Below are 16,389 nucleotides of genomic sequence, written 5' to 3'. Positions count from 1 at the left end.
CGCAATATTGGCCCAGAAATTCGGATCTCCACGGGTGAGTGCGCACGGGGTACTCACCCGTAGGAACAATGGGAGTGCTGGTTTCCTGCATGCATTGCGCATGTGCGGGAAACCAGCACTTCCGATCCTCTTGAATGAAGGGGTTCAGAGGTCAAACGCGCGGGCAGGGGAGGCTGCGCGTGCGCTTTGAACTTAGGTTGTTTTTTGCAGGTTTTCACCGAGGTTAAGGCTGCAGGATTTACACATTTAAAAAGCAGGTGTAAGGCCTGATTTTTACAAGGTAAGTGGTCAATTAACTAAAAGTAAAAAAACATTTTTTCCACAGGTTTATTATTTTTAAATACTTTAAAGCAAGGTAAATTCATTTTTAACCCTGTTAGAATAACAAATTATATTTTTCAAAAATTTAAATTATTGTTTAAAATAGTTATTTAATGTAATTTATAGTTGATTTAAAAAGTGTGATTTAAAAAAAAATTCTTTGAAGGTTTACTGCTATTTTGGGGCTGTAGTATTCATAAGTTTTGACAGGTCTTCCTGTCAATCTTATGAATGGGCTTTTCCCTCTTCCGATTGGCTGCCCATGGCTCACGTGATCCCAGGGGACGCATCAACCAACTGTGCCCCTGGGATAGGCAAGCACAGTCCGCCGCAGCTGGGCCAGGCCCCGGAGCAGAATTCCACGAGGCCCTACAGCTCAACTGCTGGCGCGCAAGGTAAGTGCAGGTCGGGGGCTTGCACCCACGGGAAGCCCCCGACCCGAATTTCTGGGCCTTTAAGTTTCTACACACACAGTTGGAGCGGCCTCGCCACGGGACCTCCCACTCTACGGAAAACTGGGATGAAAACGTCATTCACTCGTCTTGGACCATTCCATGTTTAAGTGCTCTGCGCTTATAATTTCCACGGAGTTGCTGACGGGTGACCGGCAGAATCTGGCAAGATTGGCGGATCCTGGCCATTACTTCATTTGTGCTTGGTTTCCGTTGATCGTCCGGTGAAGATACGGTGGGAGATTTTGAGAATTGCACCAAAGTTCTCCCTCAGTGTCCTTCACCATTTCAGATACGACATGAGTGATGTTTCAGACAATGCTTTAGGAAATTCTGAAAGATTTAAAGCTCTACCGCCCCAAAATTTAGTGAGATATCTCCAGATCTCCCGTGATGGATTGGCAGACTGATGCAAACATAACAGAAACCACGTATCACGTTGAATACGGCCGTTTATGCCTTTTTTACGTGCCACATTTTTATTTGTTGATTGGTAACAGTAGCTGCTAGACTAGGAACGACTATCCGATCAATGATCTCTGATTCTACTATCAAAATATCATCAGCAATGCCGATCTTTCCAAAGTTTCATCCATACTGTGAAGCATCATCACTGTTATTCAGTGACCCAGGTCGATAAAGGTTTGTGGGTTTGTGCAGGGTAGGCTGTTGCAGAATTTAATGGCTTGCAGATGCTTCAAACGGTAGTGGCACAGATACAACATAAACAGATACGTATAAAGTCACAAAGATTAATAGAAAATGAACCTTCAGCACGTGTGCAGGAGGACAAAGAGTCCCGAGGTTCCTTGATGCATCTGTTGATCATTCCCAGCGTGCGGCGGGCACTGGTGGTGGGGGAGAGAGGTGCATTTGGCAATGAACATCGCAGGGCCCGAAATAGAGGAATAGGTACAACGGAAGGTGGTCATTAGGGCAGTTAATGCACAAAATATCTATCCATTCCCAACAATAAGACAATGTCCAGGATATTGTGCTAAGGGGCAAAGGAAGGGAGCTCGCCATTCATTGCGGTTACAGCTGCACAAATACTTTTTATGTGCTTTGGAGCTGCAACTTAAGGTTGCTTGAGATCCTTTTCAGTGTGCTGCCCTCTAGAGGGGAACTGTGGCGTGTGTGCGCAGGCAAAGCAACAACGGGTCTCTTCCACCAATCAGCTTGAAAAATCCTCACCGAGGCACGCAGAATCTGAAGCTGAAAGTATAAATTGGAAGATACAAAATCATATACAAAAAGTGAAATAAAGAGAGGGAATGAATGATGGGCTTGACAGAGAGAGAGATAAAAGAGACATCAAGAAAAAGTAAAAAAGTAGTTATTTTTAAAATCTCCAACAATAATTAAATTCAGCAGGAATGAGAGTCCACGCTTGTTAAATAACATTTTTAGGGCCATGGAGGTTGTTTGGCAGTAAGTGAGATTTATCACGCCATTAATAAAAAATCATTTACAGCTGAATGCACCAGCCCTAACTTTTTCTGGTGTATATAGTGTGTAACTAGTTTATAAGGACCACAAGTTCATGTCTTCATGTATTTTAATATTGAATCTATCAGTGAGGTACTGGTGTAGTGATGCGTGTGAAGGAACAGATCAACTCAAGAGAGCAACTTCCGGAATTCAATGTTGAACTTTGCATTTGTGGATGCCAGAAGTTGCTGCCGAGTTGCTCCATAATAACACTGAGTGCTGTTAGACTCACCGTTATTCCTATCACAAAATTAAGTTCCCATAGAAGGTCAGCTACGATAAGTAGAGCCAGCGATAACCTACAATAATCAACAGCACTAAGAACTTCCACTTACAGAATCTTTGATATTAGATAAGTCAGCAAATTATATAAAGTTTGCAACTGATAAAGCCAGTGCTGCTGAGTCTGCGGTTGGCTTTGCGACTCTGGCTGGGTTCCCATGGGTGCAGGGCGTAATCGACTGCATGCATGTGGCCATCAGGACACTCCTTCATGACCCAGCAGTGTTTATTAACCGCAATGGCTTCCACTCCTACAATGTGCAACTGGTCTACATCAATAGGAAGATCATTCTCCATTTGTGCACCTAGTTCCCTGGGATACACCATGACTTCTACATCCTGCGCCACTCCACCATTCCACAGCTCTTCATACCTCCAGACAGTCTTTCCAGCAGGCTGCTTGAGGACGTGGTGCATTACAGCTTTGAGGACGACAATAAACCGACCTCGAGCAATGTTACAATCAAAGCCTGATCTTCACCACAAGTGTCGTAGAGCAGACGATTAGGTTGATTTAAATGCGCTTCAGATGCCTGGACAGATCTAGAGGAGCCCTGCTGTCTGCAGCAGCCAGGGTCTCCAGAATCGGTGTGGTCTGCTGCTCCCTGCACAACATAGCGCAGCAGCGAGGCTTAATGGTGCCGGAGGAAGAACGCACAGAGTGCACAGCCTCTTTGGAGGAGGAGGAGGAGGATGAGTTTGAGGGCGACGATGAGGAATACCTTAATCAGCTGGCAATGCCAATGCTACCAGTACAGAAACACATTGCTGCCTGTGAGGCCACACAGCACCTCATCATGGCCAGAATTAGCTAAGTTCATGCTACACAGACATGCGGCTGCCATATGCTTTGGCACATTGGCATCAGCCCACATCAACACCATTAACCATCCCTATAATAACAGTTCTACCTTTCACTCTCCCCACCATTGATGGAGTTTCAAGTATCCCTGACCATCCACTCTGCCATTTCCAAGAGTCAACACACATTTGTGAAGGAACAATATTTGAACGAATTAAAGATTTATGCCACAAAATAAATTTTTACAGAAACTTTTCATTATCATTGAAAGAAACACCCAAGTGACTACACTTTTAACTCTATTGTTGTGTCATCTTTCTTTTCCGAGTGTTTCTACGTAGTGCAAACACCTGTGGCTTCAGCTCACTTCCCTGTTGCATCTGCTTAGATGCCGTTGGCGGTCGTCCTCTGGGCTTTGGAGCCTGTGTGCACCCCGCCAAAGTCTGCTCCTCCTGCGACTGTGCAGTGGCAGACTCGGCCATCGCTGTCCGTGGAGGCATCTGGGGCTCTGACTGAGGGGTAGGCAAGAGCATTGAAGTGTTAGCACTTGGAGCAGAGCCCCGACATCCATGTACCCTCCCACCATCATACCTCTCATTGTCCATCTGCACTTCTCTGCTAGCAAGTAGATGGAGAGCACCTTCCTGCATATCAGTGGAGCCATGAGGAACTCCTAGCAAGGACCCCTATGAGATTTTGTTTTCTCTCCTCGATAGTTGCCCATCTATTCCGCATAGATGACCATCTATTTTGAAGTGAGACAACGTGCTCATGCGACTGGTGCATTAGATCCTCCAGGCAGGAGGCCATGCTATCCATGGAGGAACCAGAAGCCGTGAGTGCATGCGCCACAGAGGTGCTCCTGCTTAAGATGGGCTCCTCCATTCTCTGCAGACTTGCAGTTACCCCCATTGCAAAACCAGTCAGAGCCTCCTGCACTTGTTGCTCCAGCTCTAAGAATGCCCTCTTCTTTGATGGCCTCCGAGCCTCAGCGTCTGCAAGCAGCTGAACAGAGCTAGTCGACTCCTGCACCCTCCAACGAGGTGTCTCCAATGCTGGCCCTGTCTCCAACATCTGCTCTTGCTCGCGTGTAATGAGTGAGACACCAGGTGACAACACTATTCTATCTCGCGATGGACACACCAAGGCGATTGTATCTGTGGTGGTGCTGACTTGCCTTGTCTCAGGTGATGCTGCATCCTCAGTGGCTGGAGCCTCCTCTGAATTGTGCTCCTCCAGTTCCTCATGGATATTGGTGAGGGGCGCTCTTGATGGACCTGTGGGAGAGTAAAGACATCAGTTAAATATATATGTACATTGAATACATATAGCATTATGTGCATTATGAGCAATAAATTCCAGTTGACAGTAGCCATCATATGAGTGACTGATGAATGACATGTAGCTGTATGGGAAATGATTCTGGCACCAGGTTGGTCAGATGAGCCCTTCGCTCCTTCCCACACTTCTGGCTATTCCATTGCTCCAGTGATCTCCAGGGCAGCCTCCTCTGCAAGCGTCAGAATGGCCAATGATTGAGGGCCACCTCCCATCCTCTCGCTCTCACTCTTGTTGCAGGCTCTCTTCTCCTGCAAGGAGGGAAAGAAGAGAACGTTGAGTGAGACTGATGAATTAAGTCTAAGCAATGGCTGTGTTAGATCTTTATAGAGAGGCTATAATGGAGTGGGGTGACTGTAAATAGTCACATCCACGACTGTTGCTGGTTGGTATCATTATGTTAGAATGAGGGTGAGTGTGAGGGATGCATAGTAAGATGGGGATGCAATAATGTAGATAAATAGAGAGGGATGGGTGAAGGTGCAAGGGATGTTGCATTTAATTGCGATACACAGGAGTAGGGTTGGGAATGCTGAGAGATGGGGAAGTGGTATCAGGCACAGCAGCATGAAGGTTAGTGTGGCTTTATACTCACTTTTTTTGGATCGTAGAAGATCATGAAAGTGCTTGCAGCACTGAATACAGGTCCTCATCACCACACACCTGCCTGTTACACCCTTAGCTATTTGCATCCAGGCTGCCTAGGTCTCCTGGAGAGGTCTCTTCCTCCCACTGGCTGGGAAGAAAACCATCCTGCATGCTCGGATTCTCTCCACAAGAACATGGGGGGAGTCATCCCTGAAGCGAGGTGCAGCCCTCTGCCCTTCTGAGGCCATTCTTGTTGCAGAACAATGTATATCAGTAATGCACGCTTTAAATGGAGCAAATTAAATGAAGCGGGGCCATGAGCCCTTTAAATATACTGGCAAAAGCAGTGACAGTACTGACGTCACCTGAGCTGAACCTTGAAATGGGTTTGGGTAATGCGAAGGCCCATTAATGGAAAATCATTTCTCTAGGCGTGATGTAGATGGCAGTGGTTCATAGCCCGAAAATGACTTCTCCCGCCCCAGTCCACTTCGATCGGCCAGATCGCGTACATTGTGTCTGTCTTCACGGAAGAAGATGCAAACACTTCCCGGAAATAGTGGAGAACCAAGGATCTACTAAGAATGAGGAATTGAAAGAACATAGTATTAGTAAAGAAATAGTACTGGAGAAATTAATGCGACTGAAAGCAGATATATCCCCTGGACCTAGGGTTTGCAAGAGGTGGCTATACATATAGTGGTTGCACTGGTTGTCATTTTCCAAAATTCCATAGTTTAAGAGCGGTTCCCACAGATTATAAGAAAGCAAATGGGGCCCCACTATTTAAGGCAAGGAGAGAGAAAACAAGGAACTACAGACCAGTTAGCCTGACATCAATAGTAGGGAAAATGTTAGAATCTATTATTAAGGACGTTGCGACAGGGCACTTAGAAAATAGTAATTAGATTGGGCACAGTCAACGTGCATTTCTGAAAGGGAAATCATGTTTGACGAATCTGTTAGAGATTTTTGAGGTTGTAACTAGCAGAATAGATGAGGGGGAACTGGTGGATGTGGCTCATTTTGAATTTCAGAAGGTATTCGATAAGGTGCCACACAAGAGGTTATTAAACAAAATTAGTGCTTATGGGATTGGGGGTTATATACTAGTATGGATTGAGGATTGGTTAATGGACAGAATCAGAGAATAGGAATAAATGGATCATTTTTGGGTTGGCAGGCTGTAACTAGTGTGCTAACTCACGGATCAGTGCTTGGGTCTCAGCTGTTCACAAACTATATCAATTATTTGGATGAGGAGATCAAATGTAATGGCCCAGAAATTCGGATCTCCACAGGTGAGTACGCACGGGGTACTCACCCATAGGACAAATGGAAGGTGCCGGTTTTCTGCATGCACTGCGCATGCACAAGAAACCGGCACTTCTGATCCTCTGAACGAAGGGGTCCAGAGGTCGAACGAGCGCACAGGAGAGGCTGCGCGTGCGCATCAAACTTACGTTTTTTTTGCAGGTTAGCCTGCAGGATTTACACGTAAGGCCTGCTTTTTACAAGGTAATGGTCAATTAATTAAAATTAAAACATTTTTTCCACAGGTTTATTATTTTTAAATACTTTAAAGCAAGGTAAGTTTATTTTTAGCCCCATTAGAATATAAAATTATTTTTTTCAAAAATTTAAATTATTGTTTAACATAGTTATTTTATGTAATTTATAGTTTATTTAAAAAGTGTGATTAAAAAAAAATTATTTGAAGGTTTCCTGCTATTTTGGGGCCCATAGTATTTATAAGTTTTGACAGGTCTTCCTGTCAATCTTATGAAAGGGCTTTTCCCTCCTCCGATTGGCTGCCCATGGCCCATGTGATTCCAGGGGACGCATCGCACTAACTACGCCCCTGGGATATGCAAGCACAGCGTGCCGGCAGCTGGGCCAGGCCCCAGATCGGAATTCCACGTGGCCCTACAGCTCAACTGCCGGCACGCAAGGTAAGTGCAGGTCAGGGGCTTACACCCGCGGGAAGCCCCCGAACCAAATTTCTGCACCAATATATCCATGTTTGCTGATGATACAGAGCTGGGTGGGAATGTAAGCTGTGTGGAGGATGGAAAGAGGCTTCAAGGGGTTATAGACAGGCTAAATGAGTGGGGAATGACATAGCAAATGGAATATAAAGTGGAGAACTGTAAAGTTATCCACTTTGGTAGGAACAATAGAAAAGCAGTGTATTTTTTAAATGGTGAGAGATTGGGAAATTTTGATGTTCAGAGGGACCTGCACGTCCTTGTACACGAATCACTGAAAGTTAACATACAGGTACAGCAAACAAATAGGGAAGGTAATGGTGCGTTGGCCTTTATCACTGGAGGGATTGAGTATAAGAGTGAAGACGTCTTGCTGCAATTATATAGGGCCCTGGAGAGACCAAACCTGGAGTATTTTGTACAGGTTTGGTCTCCTTTACGTTAGGAAGTATATACATGGCATAGAGGGAGTGCAACAAAGGTTCACCAGACTGATTCCTTGGATGGGGGATTGTCATATGAGGCGAGATTGAGCAGACTAGTCCTATCTTCTCTAGGGTTTAGAAGAATGAGAGGTCATCTCATTAAAACATATTACAGGGCTTTACAGGGTAGAGGCAGGGTCGATGTATCCCCTGGCTTGAGATTCTAGAACCAGGGGTCATGGTCTCAGAATAATGGATTAGCCATTTATGACTGAGATGAGGAGGAGTCTCTTCACTCAGCGAGTGGTGAATCTTTGGAATTCTCTACCCCAGAGGGCTGTGGAGGCTCAGTCGTTGAGTGTATTCAAGACAGAGATCGATGCAATTTTGGATATAAGAACATAAGAACATCAGAACATAAGAAATAGGAGCAGGAGTAGCCCAATCGGCCCCTCGAGCCTGCTCTGCCATTCAATATGATCATGGCTGATCTGATCCTAACCGCCAATCCACTATCACAGAACCATCTCCTGAATCTAACAGAATTAGACACACGAAATAAGAGCAGGATCAGGCTACATGGCCCCTGGGACCGCTCCGCTACCCACAGGGCCATGACCGATCCGAACCAAGACTCATGCCCAAATTCCTGCCCGCTCCCCATAACCCTTAATTCCCTTTACTTCTAGGAAACTGTCTATTTCTGTTTTAAATTTATGTAATGATGTAGCTTCTACAGTTTTTGGGGCAGCATATTCCATGGACCTACCACCCTCTGAGTGAAGTAGTTCCTCCTCATCTCAGTTTTGAAAGAGCAGCCCCTTATTCTAAGACTATGCCCCCTAGTTCTAGTTTCACCCATCATCGGGAACATCCTCCCCGCATCCACGCGATCCAACCCCTTCACAATCTTATATGTTTCAATAAGATCGCCTCTCATTCTTCTGAACTCCAATGAGTAGAGTCTCAATCTACTCAACCTCTCCTCATATGTCCATCCCCTCATCCCCGGGATTAACCGAGTGAACCTTCTTTGTACTGACTCGAGAGCATGTATGTCCTTTCTTAAGTATGGACACCAAAACTGTACGCAGTATTCCAGGTGCGGTCTCACCAATACCTTGTACAACTGAAGCAATACCTCCCTATTTTTATATTCTATCCCCCTAGCAATGAAAGCCAACATTCCATTGGCCTTCTTAATCACTTGCTGCACCTGCATACTAACCTTTTGAGTTTCGTGCACCAGGACCCCCAGATCCCTTTGTACTTCAGTACTTTCCAGTTTCTTGCCATTAAGATAATAACTTGCTCTACGATTTTTCCTGCCAAAGTGCATAACCTCACACTTTCCAGTATTGTATTCCATCTGCCAAATCTCTGCCCACTTACTTAGCCTGTCGATGTCCCCTTGCAGGTTTTTTATGTCCTCCTCACTCACTACTTTCCCTCCCATCTTAGTGTCATCTGCAAACTTTGATATGTTACACTCGGTCCCCTCCTCCAAATCGTTAATATGGATTGTAAAGAGTTGGGTACCCAGCACTGACCCCTGCGGAACACCACTAGTTACTGATTGCCAGTCTGAGAATGAACTATTTATCCCAACTCTCTGCCTTCTGTTAGATAACCAATCCTCTATCCATGCCAGAATATTACCCCCAATCCCGTGATTTTTTATCTTAAGCAATAATCTTTTGTGTGGCACCTTGTCAAATGCCTTTTGGAAGTCTAAATACACTACATCCACTGGTTCCCCTTTATCCACCCTATATGTTACTTCCTCAAAGAACTCCAGCAAATTTGTCAAACATGACTTCCCCTTCATAAAACCATGCTGACTTTGTCCTTTTAAATTATGATTATCCAAATGTCCTGTTACTGTCTCCTTAATAATGGACTCCAAAATTTTACCTACCACAGACTTTAGGCTAACCGGTCTATAGTTTCCAGCCTTCTGTCTACTGCCCTTTTTAAATAAGGGTGTTACATTAGCAGTTTTCCAGTCTGCCGGGACCTTTGCCGAATCCAGCGAATTTTGGAAAATTATTACCAATGCATCCACAATCCCTACCGCCACTTCCCTCAAGACCCTAGGATGTAAGCCATCAGGTCCAGCTGATTTATCTGCCTTGAGTCCCATTATTTTACCGAGTACCACATCCTTCGTGTTTAGCTCCTCCCCCCCTTTAGCACCCCGTTTGTCCATTGTTGGGAATGTTCTTAGTGTCTTCTACTGTAAAGACTGATATAAAATATTCATTCAGTGTTTTTGCCATCTCCATATTTCCCACCATTAATTTCCCGCTCCCATCCTCTAAGGGACCAACATTTACTTTAGCCACCCTTTTTCTTTTTATATAACAAAAAAACTCTTACTATCTGTTTTTATATTTTTTGCTAATTTACCTTCATAATCTATCTTCCCTTTCTTAATCAATCTTTTTGTTATTTTTTGCTGCCTTTAAAGTTTTCCCAATCCTCTATCCTCCCACTAGATTTGGCTAGCTTATATGCCCTTGTTTTTAGTCGAATACTATCCTTAATTTCTTTACTTAACCACGGATGGCTGTCTTTTCTTTTACACCCTTTTCTTCTCAGTGGAATATTTTTTTTTTTGGAAGTTGTAAAATAACTCCTTAAATGTACACCACTAATCATGTATCGTCTTACCCTTTAATCTATTTTCACAATCCACTCTACTTAATTCCACTCTCATACCTTCATAGTCTCCTTTATTCAAGCTTTGCACGCTTGTTTGAGATCCAAACTTCTCACCCTCTAATTGAATATGGAATTCAACCATGTTATGGTCACTCATTCCAAGGGGATCCTTTACTAGGACATTTTTAATTAATCCTGTCTCGTTACACAGGACCAGATCTAAGGTTGCTTGCCCCCTGGTCGGTTCCGTTACATACTCCTCAATAAACCCATCCCTAATACACTCAATGAACTCATCCTCAAGGCAGCCCTGCCCAATTTTATTTGTCCAATTAATACGATAGCTAAAATCCCCCATAATTATAGATGTTCCCTTATTACAAGCCTCAACTATTTCCTGATTGATACTCCGTCCAACAGAGTTGCCACTGTTCGGAGGCCTATAGACTACGCCCACTAGTGTTTTTTTCCCCATATTATTCCTTACCTCCACCCAAACTATTACATTATCCTGATCTTTTGACCCAATATCATTTCTCTGTATTACAGTGATTCCTTCCTTTATTAACATAGCCACCCCACTTCCCCTTCCTTCCTGACTGTCCTTCCTGATCGTTAAATAACCTGGAATGTTTAATTCCCAGGCTTGTCACCCTGCAGCCATGTTTCTGTAATGGCCACAAGATCATACCCATATGTAGTTATTTGTGCCATTATCTCGTCTATTTTGTTACGAATGCTACGTGCATTCAGATAGAGAACTTTCAAAGATGTTCTGTGACACTTAGTTCCTGCTTTTGCCCTTTTTATTACTTTACCTTTTACTCCATACCTTCTGCCCCTTCCTGACACGCTCTGGTTTTTAATTTCCCCACTGCTACCTAAGTCTATGACCTCCTCTGTTGTCATTTTTATTATTTGCTCTCTCGGAACCTCCCCCGCACTAGTTATTTTAAAGCCCTCTCTACAGCCCTAGTTATATGATCCGCCAGGACTCTAGTCCCAGCACTGGCCAAGTGAAGCCCGTCACAATGGAACATCTCCCTCCTGCCCCAGTACTGGTGCCAGTGTCCCAGGAAGCAAAACCCATTTCTCCCACACCAGTCTGAGCCACGCATTTAACTTTCTAATTTTATTTGTCCTAGCCAAATTCGCTCGTGGCTCAGGTAATAATCCTTGTGGTTCTGCTTTTTAATTTGGCCCCTAGCTGCTCAAACTCCCTCAGCAGAACCTCCTTCCTTGTCCTATCTATGCCGTTGGTACAAACATGGACCACGACAACTCGATCCTCCCCCTCCCACTCCAAGTTTCTCTCCAGTCCAGAGGAGATGTCCTTAACCCTGGCACCAGGCAGGCAACACAGCCTTCGGGACTCTCGCTCTCGGCTGCAAAGAACTCTATCTATCCCCCTAACGATACTATCCCCTACCACTACAACATTTCTTTTAACTCTCCCCACTTGAATGGCCCCCTGCTCCACGGTGCTGTGGCCAGGTTGCTCATCCTCCCCGCAGTCCCTGTTCCCATTCTCACAGGGAGTAAGACTCTCGAACCTGTTGGACAAGTGCAAGGGCTGCGGCTCCTCCAACACTACCTCCTGGATCCCCGTACCTGCCTCACTTCTAGTCACACCATCCTGACCCTGGCCAGGGGCTACATCTGAATTGATTAATCTAATTGGTGAGAATACCTCGTGATACACAGAGTCCAGGTAACTCTCCCCCTCCCTGATGTGTCTCAGTGTTTGAAGCTCGGACTCCAGCTCTTCAACACGGAGCTGGAATTCCTCGAGCAGCCAACACTTACTGCAAATGTGATCACCGTGAGCATCAATGGTGTCCACCAGCTCCCACATATTGCAGCAACACATCACCTGATCTCAAATTCTATGTAATTAATTAAATTTATTAATATTTTTCTTAAATACCCTCTGCCCCGATTCTAGATGATGAATATCGCACCTTAGAAACTATAAACTAAAGAGATTTAAGCTTCAAAATGGAGAAATACTCATCAACCAATCACTTTCCCGCTTTCTGGTGATGTCACACTTGGATTACTTTTTACCTCTCTCCTTCCCTCCGAGTTCCCAGACTGGAGACTGGTACGCCTTACCTGGTCTCTGGGGCCTTTTATAGCCCCGCTGCTGCCGCTGAAACACCTGCCGACGCACTGAGGCCTTACCTGGTCTCTGGGAATTTTATAGCCCCGCTGCTGCCGCTGAAACACCTGCCGACGCACTGAGGCCTTACCTGGTCTCTGGGACTTTTATAGCCCCGCTGCTGCCGCTGAAACACCCGCCGCTGCACTGAGGCCTTACCTGGTCTCTGGGACTATTATAGCCCCGCTACTAATGCTGAAACACCCGCCGACGCACTAAGGCCTTACCTGGTCTCTGGGACTTTATAGCCCTGCTTCTGCCGCTGAAACACCCGCCGATGCACTGAGGCCTTACCTGGTCTCTGGGACTTTTATAGCCCCGCTGCTCCGCTGAAACACCCGCCGACGCATTGAGGCCTTACCTGGTCTCTGGGACTTTTATAGCCCCGCTGCTGCCGCTGAAACACCCGCCGACGCACTGAGGCCTTACCTGGTCTCTAGGACTTTTATAGCCCCTCTGCTGCCGCTGAAACACCCGCCGATGCATTGAGGCCTTACCTGGTCTCTGGGACTTTTATAGCCCCGCTGCTGCCGCTGAAATTCCCGCCGATGCTGTGAGGCCTTACCTGGTCTCTGGGACTTTTATAGCCCCACTGCTGCCGCTGAAATTCCCGCCGCCGCTGTGAGGCCTTACCTGGTCTCTGGGGCTTTTATAGTCCCGCTGCTCCCGTTGAAACACCCGCCGACGCATTGAGGCCTTACCTGGTCTCTGGGACTTTTAGAGCCTCGCTGCTGCAGCTGAATGTGAATCAAGGGATATGGGGTAGTTCAGGAAAATGGAGATGAGGTAGAAGATCAGCCATGATCTTATTGAATGGCGGAGCAGGCTCGATGGACCAAATGGCCTGCCTCTGCTCCTTTTTCTTATGTTCTTATGTTATGTTGTTATGTAATTCAAGGAAATTCTATGACTTTATCATTCTGAGAAAGCTGCAGAAAACATGGCCACTGATGACGCATCATGCAATCTACTTAAGTACCCTACATGTACACATACATGCTGTATTGCACTTGAGAACATGACTTTGCAGGAGGAGAATATATCGGCCCAGTAATTCGGGTCCCAACGCGTGAGTACGCATGTGGTACCCATGCGTGGACCCGATGGAAGTGCCGGTTTCTTGTGTGCACAGCGCATGCGCGGGAAAATGGCACTTCCGGTCCCCTGAAAGCAGGGGTTCAGAGGTGAAACGCGTGTGACGTATGAGGCAGCGCGTGCACGTTCAACTTCTGCTTTTTTTTACATGTTTGCCCGTGCTTGAAGGCCTCCACTTTTTACACATTATAAAAGCAGATGTAAGGACTTCATTTTAAAATGTAAGTGGTCAATTAATTGAAATTAGAACATATTTTCCACAGATTTCTTATTTTTAAATACTTTACATTAAGGTAAGTGTATTTTTAGCTCCGATTTTTTATAAAATTATTTTTGTGAAAAATTTAAATTATTGTTTAAAATGGTTATTTAATGTTATTTATAGTTGATTTAAATAGTGTGATGTTTTTTTAAATTTATTTTAAGGTTATGTACTGTTTTGGGCGCCCGGAGTTTTTATGAGTTTGACAGGTCGTATGCCAAACTCATGAATGGACTTTTCCCTCCTCCGATTGGTTTCCCAGTGCTCACGTGATCCCAGCCAACGCATCGCACTAAGTACGCCATTGGATCACGCAAGCACAGCGCGCCGGGAGCTGGAGCGGGTCACAGATGCATGCAGGCCCAGGCCTCAACGGCCGGTGCGCTAGGTAAGTGCAGGTCGGGGGCTTGCACCCGCGGGAAGCCCCCTACTCGAATTTCTGGGCCATTATTTCCATTCATAGGCCAGTTCCAAGGGCTACCACCCTCATCTTGCAAAATCTTTAATGGTGCTATTCCCTAATAAAATTACCCAAGAAAAAATCCAAATTGATAACATCTTCCACTGATTCTGTGATTAGACCGTTCCACATATTCCCCAACCTCTGTCTGAAGCAGTTATATCGTAGCTGGACCAAAAAAGAAGCCAGGCCTGATCGGTTGGCAACCTAATAGTTTTCCTCGTCCTAGATCGATTTCAGAAGCCCCCACAGAGGAATTTCTCTCTTAGTTGCTGGCTCCGAAGTACATTTCGCACAAGGATAATGTGATCCATGTGTCGAGAAATTCGAGTTTCCCGTGGTGCAATTTAAATCAATGAACTGTAGTGAGGTTTCCCTTGTGTGAACACTTTTTCTTGGGCAGTCCCTCGGAACCGAGGATGTCCTGCTTCCTCACTAAAAATGAGTTCTCAGGTGACTGATGAGTCCAATGCGTGGTTTACAGCCTCTATCACAGGTGGGGCAGATGGTGGCTGAAGGGATGGTTGGGTGTGGTGCTTGGGTTGACGTGCGCTCCTTCTGCTGTTTGCGTTTGGCTTCCAATTGCTCCCCGCGAAGAGACTCGAGGTGCTTGGCCCCTTCCTGGCTGCTTCTCCTGCACTTTGTGCGGAGTAGGGTCAGGGACTCCCAGGTGTTGGAGAGGATTTTGCACTTATTCAAGGAGGCTTTGAGGGTGTCCTTGAAGCATTTCCTCTGCCCGCCTGGGGCTCTCTTGCCGTGTTGGAGCTCTGAATAGAGCGTTTGTTTTCAGAGTCTCGTATCGGGCATGCAGACGATGTGGTCCTTGCATCGGAGCTGATCGAGCTTGGTCAAAGCTTCGATGCTGGAGATGTTGGCCTTAGTGAAAACACTGACATTGTTGCGCCTGTCCTGCCAATGGATTTGCAGAACCTTGTGGAGCTAGTGTTGGTGGTACCTCTCCAGTGCTTTGCGGTGCTTGATGTACATGGTCCATGTCTCTGAAGGATACAAGGGCGGGTATCACTACTGCTCTGTAGCCCATGAGCTTGGTGCTGGGTTTGAGCTCCTGGTCTTCAAACACTCTCTCCCTCAGGTGACCGATGGCTGTACTGGCACACTGAAGGTGCTGTTGGACTTCGTATTCAATGCCTGCCCTTGTTGATAGTAGGCTCCCGAGGTATGGAAAGTGGCCCATGTTGTTCACGGCCTCGTTGTGGATTTTGATAATCGGAGAGCAGTACTGTGTGGCGGAGGCAGGTTGGTAGAGGACCTTTGTCTTGGATGTTTAGTGTAATGCCTATGCTCTTGTATGGTTCAGTGAAGGTGTTGATGATGGTTGGAGTTCGACCTCAAAGAGTGCGCAGCTGCAAGCATCGTCTGCGTACTGTAATTCGATGACAGGTGATGGGGCAACCTTGGATCTGGACTGGAGGTGACGGAGTTTGAACAGTTTCCCATTTGTTCTGTAGATTCGCTCCACTCCAGCGGGGAGCTTACTGAGGGTGAGATCGAGCATTGCTGCCAGGAAGATCGAGAAGAGCATTGATACGATGACACAGCCTTGTTTGACATTGGTCCATATGTGATTTGGGTTTGTGGTGGATCAATTGGCCAAGATAACGGCTTGCATGTCATCATGAAGCACGCGAAGGATGGTGACAAATTTGAGGAGGACACTCCATAATCCTCACGGTTGATAGTGTGGAATGCATTTGTGAGGTCAAAGAAGGCACTATACAGTGGTTGGTGCTTTTCCCTGCATTTCTCTTGTTGTTGACGCGAACTGCTGTGACATCAACTAGCTATCTGAGTAGCCAATCAAAACGCAGAATTCTCACAGACAGTGAACAAGGAAGTGAGTAAGCTCTTAAAATTCTGATTATTAAAATAGTCAGTGGGAGGAAAACAAAGATTGGGGCTCTCAGATGGGGAATTGCAAATCTGAAATGAAGGTGGACCAACTTTAAAAGACATTTTTTGACAATTTTATTTAAAATTTATTTTTTTATTAAATTAAATTCGTACTACAAATGGAAAAAAATTTTCGAGGCCCTTAACAT

The sequence above is a fragment of the Somniosus microcephalus genome, chromosome 6, assembly GCF_052327205.1.
Source record: "Somniosus microcephalus isolate GS21.2 chromosome 6, FLI_Smic_1.0, whole genome shotgun sequence".
In the NCBI taxonomy this organism is placed as follows: Eukaryota; Metazoa; Chordata; class Chondrichthyes; order Squaliformes; family Somniosidae; genus Somniosus; species Somniosus microcephalus.
Note: the sequence above shows the minus strand (reverse complement) of the source record.